The sequence below is a fragment of the Phasianus colchicus genome, chromosome 1, assembly GCF_987193195.1.
Source record: "Phasianus colchicus chromosome 1, bPhaCol1.hap1.1, whole genome shotgun sequence".
Classification (NCBI taxonomy): Eukaryota; Metazoa; Chordata; class Aves; order Galliformes; family Phasianidae; genus Phasianus; species Phasianus colchicus.
In genome coordinates, this window is record NC_143436.1 from 108,824,482 (window position 1) to 108,833,228 (window position 8,747).

Sequence of the window (8,747 nt, forward strand, 5' to 3'; positions counted from 1 at the left end):
TAAATGTCTGGACTAAGTTAATACTAGTTAGAACAACTAGAGATGCTTTGGCCAGTTTGGGGCCAAATACCATCCTCATCTCCTCAATTCATGTTTCCAAATATGAAATACATTTTTAATGTTTTTATTTATGTATATAATGCATTTAATTGTCCTTTCTCCTTTTAACCAGTTTTATTTACAGATTAGGAAAAAATTGTCTAATCCAGTTCTTTAAGGGGAAGATTGTGAGTTCCCAGGTGATCATTTCTTACATTATTTGTTTGTCGTGCTACTAGTTACAGCCATAACTATATTTATTCATAAGAATTGATCTCTTCTGATTGATCAAAGTCATAAATTTTCTCTACTAAATACACTATTTACCTCATAGGGAATTATTTTGAAGATTTCAGCAAAATGAGTGACAGTTTGAGTTTTAGAGCAAAAGCTTGAAATTTGGCAGGGAGTTCTCTCATTGTCAGGGGGAAAATGCTTCTTCTGTCCACTTGAAAAATCCATTCCAAATTTGGAGAAATGATGAGACTGAAAATTTTAGGCTTTGTTCAGCCAATGGGAGGTACTTCATAGCGTTGCAGTTTTATACACACCAACCACCTCCAATCCGGAAGTGCAGGAGTGATGAAAAGGGAGTAAAAGGTACTGGGCTACATGAAGGATTATTGCAGCATACAGGCCCTGGGCCAGGGCACCTCTCAGTCTCCTTGGCTGTCAGCCAGCACTCCTGGTGCTTAGCACAAAGCAAGTGCCCTCCTGAGGGCAGGTCCTGCCACATGAAGGTAACAGCTGGTATTGTTCAGAATCAACTTAAGCAGCAGTGATCCATGATGGGGATAAAGACATTTTTGTCCAAGAGATGAATGTGGGAATCACTGCTGTTCCATATAGCAGAATCTGGGAGGGTTTTTCGTTACTTTCCTCAGTTTCTAGGTATTCATAGGTACTAGTAAGACTCCAGAGTGAAAGAATGATATGTTTGGTAATTATAAAGTCAAGGTTACTCTGCAGACTTCAGGTGTTCTGTGTGTATGCATTTTAATGAAAAAAAATCATTCTAAATATTTCTGTTCCTCAAAGTAGTTCCTCTATTTCCCTTCCCACTTTATTTTTTTATACATAGTTTTATTTAGGAGATAGAGTTTGATTTAGGAGCGTAGAAGATACTGTCACAAGACAGCTCTTTACTACTTAATTCATATCAGTGTTACTGATGTTGGTTCATGCAGTGCTACATTCAGCTACAAGAATAAAATTAAATATTTATTGTTATTGTTTATTCCTGTTTGTTTTTTCTCTTCCCCCCCCCCCCCCCAAAGAACTAGGGTACATATTTTGCTTTAATTCATACTGGATATAATTCTACTTGCAGAATGAACCAAATGCAAACTTGAATTTGAACTTCTGTCATTAAGTTTTGTTGACCCTGAGCAGGGACCGAACTAAAAGATCTCTTATAAAAGTTGAACCTAAACTGAAAGTAAATGAAAAAAATATATTACATTCAGTAGAATGGCCCATGCATTTGTTTTAACTGACCTTAAAATATTATTTTAAGAAGTATGTTTAAATTGTTCAGAATAGTCAGATTTCTTTTTTTGTCTCAATACAAGGCTGAAATTTATGCATTAATATGTATCATTTTACTGCATTTGTAACTTGAAATAAGCAAAATATAACTGCCTTTGCCTAGAGAACGGCAATATATTTAAGGAATTCAGTGGAAGAAGTTGTTCAGGTAATATGAAATCATACCTGAAAGTTCACTACTTGTCATCAGAAGAATATAGAACACACTGCTGAGAGAGATTATTAAGGCTAATAAAAGAATTATTATAAATATTCATTTATTTAATAATTTTTACTTGCTTTATGGAAACATATGCTTGACAAACCAAAAAGAAATGAGACCTCAGGAGTGGAAAAGCCATTCTCTGCTTCTAAGTAACACAGAAGTGCTGTACTTGATCCACTAAACAACATGGAACATATTTAAATTCATTATCTTTGGTCATAAATCATGCCAAAGCCCCTCATCGCATCACATAAGTGTTTGGTAGGGCTCTTGAATGCTTCAGAAACAAGGAAGATGATGAAAAAGAAAAATCTTTACTGCACATAGGAGCTGTATACACATTAAATCTTAACCACATTTTCTGAAATGCTTCTCATCGCACAGAAAGTTATTTTTCTTTCAAAATTATCCTTTAAGATTTATCAGGCTTGGAAGAACCATGCATGGATATAGACAAGAAAAGGCTGTAAAAGGCTAGTCAATGAAACTTAGAAGATATATATATAGAAGATACTAAAGAAAGCCAGATAATACATAAATATATAAAAAAAGAAAAAAGTACTCAAAGACTAGCAAACAATAGACAAAGTTGAAGGAGGTATGTGTACATCCATTGTACTTATCAGTTAGAGGGCCACACTCAGCTATTAAGAAGCAAAAAAGATGAGATTCTGTGCTATTGAAATCTTCAGAGCTACTTTGTGAGAACTGCAGTTGGCAGCATGATGAGAACTCCACTACAAGGGGTAAAGACATTGCAAACTGATTGGTCACAGGAAATGTGGGGGTACTTGTTGTGTCAGGAGGCAAAGCAGTGCTGGAAGCTGAGCTGTTGAAAAAACAGGAAATAGTTAAACAGTTAATTCCATAAACAGGATAATATTTGGTTATGATTCCTGAAGGCTTTTAAGAACCAAGTAACATTTCTACACCAAAATGCATCGTTTTTAACAGAATTGCCACAGATTAAATGTGATTAGCTTGTTTGAAAAAAAGGGCTAGAACTGAGTGAAAATTGCACCAAGCTTTACTCTTCTCTCAAAAGTGTTAGGAAATACAGAAAATGACATTATGGAACATGGGGGGGGGGGGGGGGAGGGGGGGAAGGAGGACAACAACCAACAGTGCATGAAACAAAACAAGTTTTTATGTCTGACTCCAACATTCAAATTTTTTTGAAAGAGTCTCATAGGTAAAAAAAAAAAATAGTGTCAGGCAATAAGAGGTACTTTTGAATAAGATAAACTGTAGAAATAAATTATATATATATATATATTGTAGTGCAAAACATTAATAATGGGTTTTGGGAGATTCTGTACAGTGATGTAACATTTTTATCTCAGAATAAAAGAGCTATTGTTTTTTTCCTGATTTTTAAGTTGACATTATTAATTACAAAAGTAGCAGCTCTGACGTTCACCCAGGTTCTTTTCATTATTTCCCTTGCACACCACAAGAGGCAGATTTGTCCTGTGTGGAGCCAGGAGTTGGACTTAATGATCCTCATGGGTCCCTTCCAACTCAGGATATTCTACAACTCTATGGAAACATCCACGATCACTAAATATAATATACTTTGTTGCTCAAAGTATACCTGGGAGCTGGATATTCCCTAACTCTCAGTGATGTGTTTTCTGACAAGTTTCAGAGATAACAGGATCTTGGATCAATCATCTCACTGGTTTGATCTAGCTTTGTAATTTTATTAAGCCCACTGCTTTGATCACAGCAGCAGATTACCATTATTTTTCCAGGAAACAAACACATGTTCTTCCTAGTAATACAATATAAACCTCACATTTTACATCAGCTTTTATAATCAACAACTTTTGCATAGTTATGTTTTGTAGTGGCCTCAAAGGAGACTTGTATGTCACAGAACTTTTATTTTTTAAGAAAGCTATTGGTGTAATGCTAGAAAAAGTAACAAAAATCAGTATCAGTAACTAATATCAATAACCTTGACTGTTAACATTTTTACTGTGATTTAGTTTTTTAAACTCCAAATCTAAAATCATATTTATGTGTTAGTTTTTATTCAGTTATCTTCTGCAATTGGAAGAGATTACATAAATAGCAGGCAACTTAATGCCAGTGACTGGATATTCACAGCCATACTCTTCTGACTGGTGGACTGTGGAACTACCTAAGATAATAAGTAGATTTTTTTTTTTTAAGCTATCTTCTTGTAAATTAAAAATAAAACTATAGAACTTGTTCCCTAAAATGGCTTTTTCCTTTCATGTGTTATATAGCTACAGAAGCAATGAGATATCATTGCAAAATGTTGAGTGATGCCATGCATTTTTAATGGCATACTTTTCTTAATGTTTGGATGGCAATAATTTTAAAATGGGGTAAAGGATAGCACAGAAATTATACTTCGTAAAGTACAGATGGGTTCATAGAATCTGTTACATCCATAGCACAAAGGAGATTTAAAAAATGAGTTTGCAGAATGACTTGCAAGGCCACGGGAAAACTAAACAAAACACAACACAAAAAATCCAAGCCCTTTCCCATTAGGTGTCTGGAGAAGGAGACTTGCCACAGGGCCTGTAGACCATCAAACTGGAAAAAGAACACTTAAAGAGAACAAGGCCATAGAAAAAAATGACAGTCATGTTTTTGCATCTGTTTTCACAGTACAAGAGCTTAGATAAACTCATGCCAGCACTTTTCATTATGAGGAATTCAGCAGATTTACCTCAAATTTAAATGTGGGGCAGAAGTTGTTAGGGAACAAACAAATAAGTGAGACACTGTGGGGACCAGATGGCCTCTATCCTAGAGCTCTCAGAGAAATCAGGCTTCTGAGAGTTGAAGTACTGAAGTGCGTGGCCCTGGTTTTAAAACCCCTTTCCCTTGTAACTCAGTAGGGAATGTGCCAGTCAATTTCAGAAATGACTCCAGTGAAGTTGCAAGCAGTCTGTTGTGTTGTCTGTCTGGACAAATCATCACAGAATGGCCAGGGTTGGAAGGGACCTCAAGGATCGTGAATCTCCAACCTTCTTGCCACAGGCAGGTCCACCAGGGCCACCAACTTCCCCATTTAATACTAAACCAGGCTGCCCAGGGCCCATCCAACCTGGCCTTGAACACCTCTAGGGACAGAGCATCCACAACCTCTCATGGCAGCCTGTTCCAGCACCTCACCACTCTCTCTGTAAAGAACTTCCCCCTGACATCCAACCTAAATCTTCCCTCCCTCAACTTAAAACCATTTCCCCTTGTCCTGCTAAGTATTATCTGTATTATAAATATTATCTGTCCTTCTTAACAGAAGGAATGGACACACATAAATAGAACATATTGAGGAAGACACAGCACAGCTTTTGTTACATTACCTCACATGTTGCAGATCTATAATTCTTTGGTAGAGTTAACATGTGCAGACAAGGAGAGCTCCTGTTTAAGGGCTATAGGATTCCCAGTGGCAATGGCAATGAGATCCCTAGACAAAGCTTCATTAAAAAAAGAGAAAAGCAAAGGAAAATAAAAAAAGCCTTTATGCAATAAGAAGAAAAGGGAATGGATCAAAAAATGGCTAGAAGACAGGAAGCAGAATTAAAACAGAAATAAAGGTTAGTTTTCACAGAAGAGGAAGATCACAAGAGGAGTCTGCAGGGACCTGTGCTGTGACTCGTGGTGCTTAATGTATTCATAAATGATCTGGAAAAAGAGAGTGAGCAGTGAGGTATCACAGATTGCTAATGATATTAAGCTATTCAGGTAAAGGAAAGTTAGAGGACAAATTGTGATGAAGTTAAAGTGGCTGTGAAGAACTGAAGAGCTATAGAAAGACTTTACAAGACTGAGTGAATGGATAATAAAACGACAGATAAAATGTGATATAGTTAAATGCAAAGTAGTGCACATGGGAAAAAAATTATATATACAATAGTGGACTATAAGCTGATTCTCCACTCACAAAAGAGATCTTTGGGTTCTGATAAATATTTCTCTGAAAACATCTACTCAGTGTTCCCCTGTGTGCAGAAAAGTAAATCAAATAGCTGAAATAATTAAGAGTGGAACAGAGAACATTGTAATACATCCACCTCTGTATCAATCCATAGTACACTGTGCACTGAGTAGTATGTTCAATCCCTTTCCTTACATCTCAAAAAGGGCATAATAGATCCGGGAACGATTCAGAAAAGGTTTGATAAGGACAACTGAAGAAACATAATGGTTCTGCATGAGACATACCCAAAGGCTCTTTGGTCTGAAAGACAGATGACTGAGTGGAGACATGACAGAGGTCTATAAAATCAGCAGTGGTAGAGAAAGGATGAATATGGAGACACTTACTGTTTTTCCAAAACAAGTTCAAAGGATATTAATGAAGCTGTTAGGAAACATGCTCAAAACAGAAAGAAGAGTTATTCACAGGATAAGCTGTGGAATTCTTTGCTGAAAAATACTATAAGATGTTGCAAGATGTTAAATGTGTAGGAGTTAAAACCCAACCAGACAAATTAATAGAAAATTCCATTAAATGTAAGGAAGACACATTATTCATCATCCACGCTGCAGAGGCCTCCAAACCACAAAGCAGGGGACAACACATGTACCTTATTCTTAAGCTGGATATGCTCCATTGGCTGTTGCTGGAATCTAGATAGTAAACTAGACGAGTTTAAAGTTCACAGTATAGCAGTTCATTATGCAAATACCATAGAAAAGGTTCAGACACCACAAGATTTACCATTATGAAATGATTCAGAGTCATGAAGGGTTAAGAGAAACACTGATAGCTTCTGGAAGAAAAGAATCTTAATCCATAGAGCAGAAAAAAAGTGTCAAAAGCAGTTAAGCAGTAAATTCAGTCACCCATGTGTAATAACTAGCACTGCCTCTTTGCAGGGAAGGAACAGGGAAGGTCTATGGGTTCTGCTGGTGATCTCTGGGACAGTTGTTGACTCCAAAGTCATGCCACTCTGCAGAGGAAGAGAATTAACTTTGAAGGCAAGAATAAGAAAGAAAGAACACCTGGTAGAAGAAAGGCTATCACCTTGTAGGACAAGAGGCCACTTCAACATCCTTCTCCAGAGAGAAATGGAAGATCTCCATGGATTGTTGAAAACATTGTATTATTCAGGTGGGCACTGCCATTATGAGAAACAGAAAAGACAAGAGTGCAACTGTGGGAAGCAAAAATGCAAAAGGGTGCGTGACTATTGCATAACAGAGAAAGGAGATGTAATTTCCTCCCTTTGTATTTTCATACACAGAACTTCTTTTAGATGTATGGTAGAACATACTATGATTCAGCCTAAATTTAAACCTTTTTATTCAGCTGCATAAAGGCAACTTGAAGGCTGACTGTATAGGAAATGCTCTTCTTACCTTCGCTGTTTGACATTCACGAGATTCTAATGCTTGCTGCTTTGAACTGTATTAGTTAAAGTTATAACTGAATGTTCTTCCTTATCTCCCTTTTTCATCACTTAAAAATCTTTTCACAGTAAAGCTTTGTGTATTTTGTTTCATCTCAAAAGTTACCGAGCAACTTAAGGGAAAACATTTTTTACTTACATAACATGTAGGAAAATATATTTCCACGAGCCTCTGATTCAAATGTCACACAAACATAATGCAAAATAATAAATTTAGAATCTAAGTATGAAAAAAATGAATTCAGTATTTTGGTGGTGCAAGTATTTAAAATTGAAATATCCATATTGACGCAGTAAAAAACACTATTCACTCCAGGTGACATATAGCTAAAATAGTTTGTAGAGCTATATGAATATTGAGCTGCTACAATACTGATGGCTCTCATTGCAAAGTTCCCTCACACAGCTTAACAATGGCCTTAAAGAACTTGGTTTTAACTGTTGAAACTATAATTGACATTTCTGTCGCAAGTGCTGTGCCATTTTGGAGGTGTTTTGGAGGTGAAGTCTGGAGGTAACTCCAGACTTCTCCTATCCAAGAGGGGACTGCAAAGGTGACTGTATTTAGAAGATTAGGCTGTTAAACTGTGATCTGTTACCACACATACATAAAATCTATATCAGACAACCGATCTTGACACTTGAATAGGAATGTGGTTAATTTACAAATAATTTTATTTGAAGTAATGTACTTATTCTTACTATTAGCCATAAAAGGAAACATGTAAAAGAAGGGGTATTCTGTGCATCATATCAGAACTACAAGTTGCTTCTGTTGGTTCTGAAGGAGAGGAGACACTTTGCATGTGTTCTCTCTGAACTAACGGTGGCTCAGACACTACAGAATTTTGTGATACAACGGTAAGCTGTTGCTGAAAGCCCCGTTTTCTGCAGTTTGTGATACTCTGTTGGGAAAAAGAACAACAAATGCCTGGAAACTTTCCCTAGTTCTGAAGAAACTTTCATGCTTTTTTTTTTTTCCTTCTGTAGACACGTACAGTGACACTTGTGTGTTGGGTGTAACAAGACTGTATATTGTCTCTTTGGCTAAGCAGTAGAAGATGCCTAGAGCTATCTGGGATTTGGGCAAGAATTAACAACACTGAGCTGGGTTATTTACCATAATTTATTATACACTGATCTTATTGCTCTAAAAAGCCACATGAAAAAGACAACAAAAAGTTCCTGCTTGTGAAAAACTAGGATTGGAATAATTTTGCTACAGTTCTCAGCCCTTTAAACTGGCATTTTGTCTGCAGTTGCTTGTAAGTTTCCAAAACTGAAATATTACCTTTCCTAAACTAACCCCAACCTCTCTCGATTCCTTTCCTCTCCCTCTCAAAAACAAAAACAAAAAAACAAACAAACAAACAAAAAATCAAGCCTGAAGGAATACCCAGAATCCAAAATTTCTTCCAAGCCGTTGAAGGTTGGCAGAACTATAAACAATGGAAAACAAACAAACAAACAAGGATTAGTTGGATGTTTGCCTCAGCCTGAATGTTCTGGAAAGAAAGAAAAAAAATGCCAGAAAGGTTTCAGCCCTTTCTCAG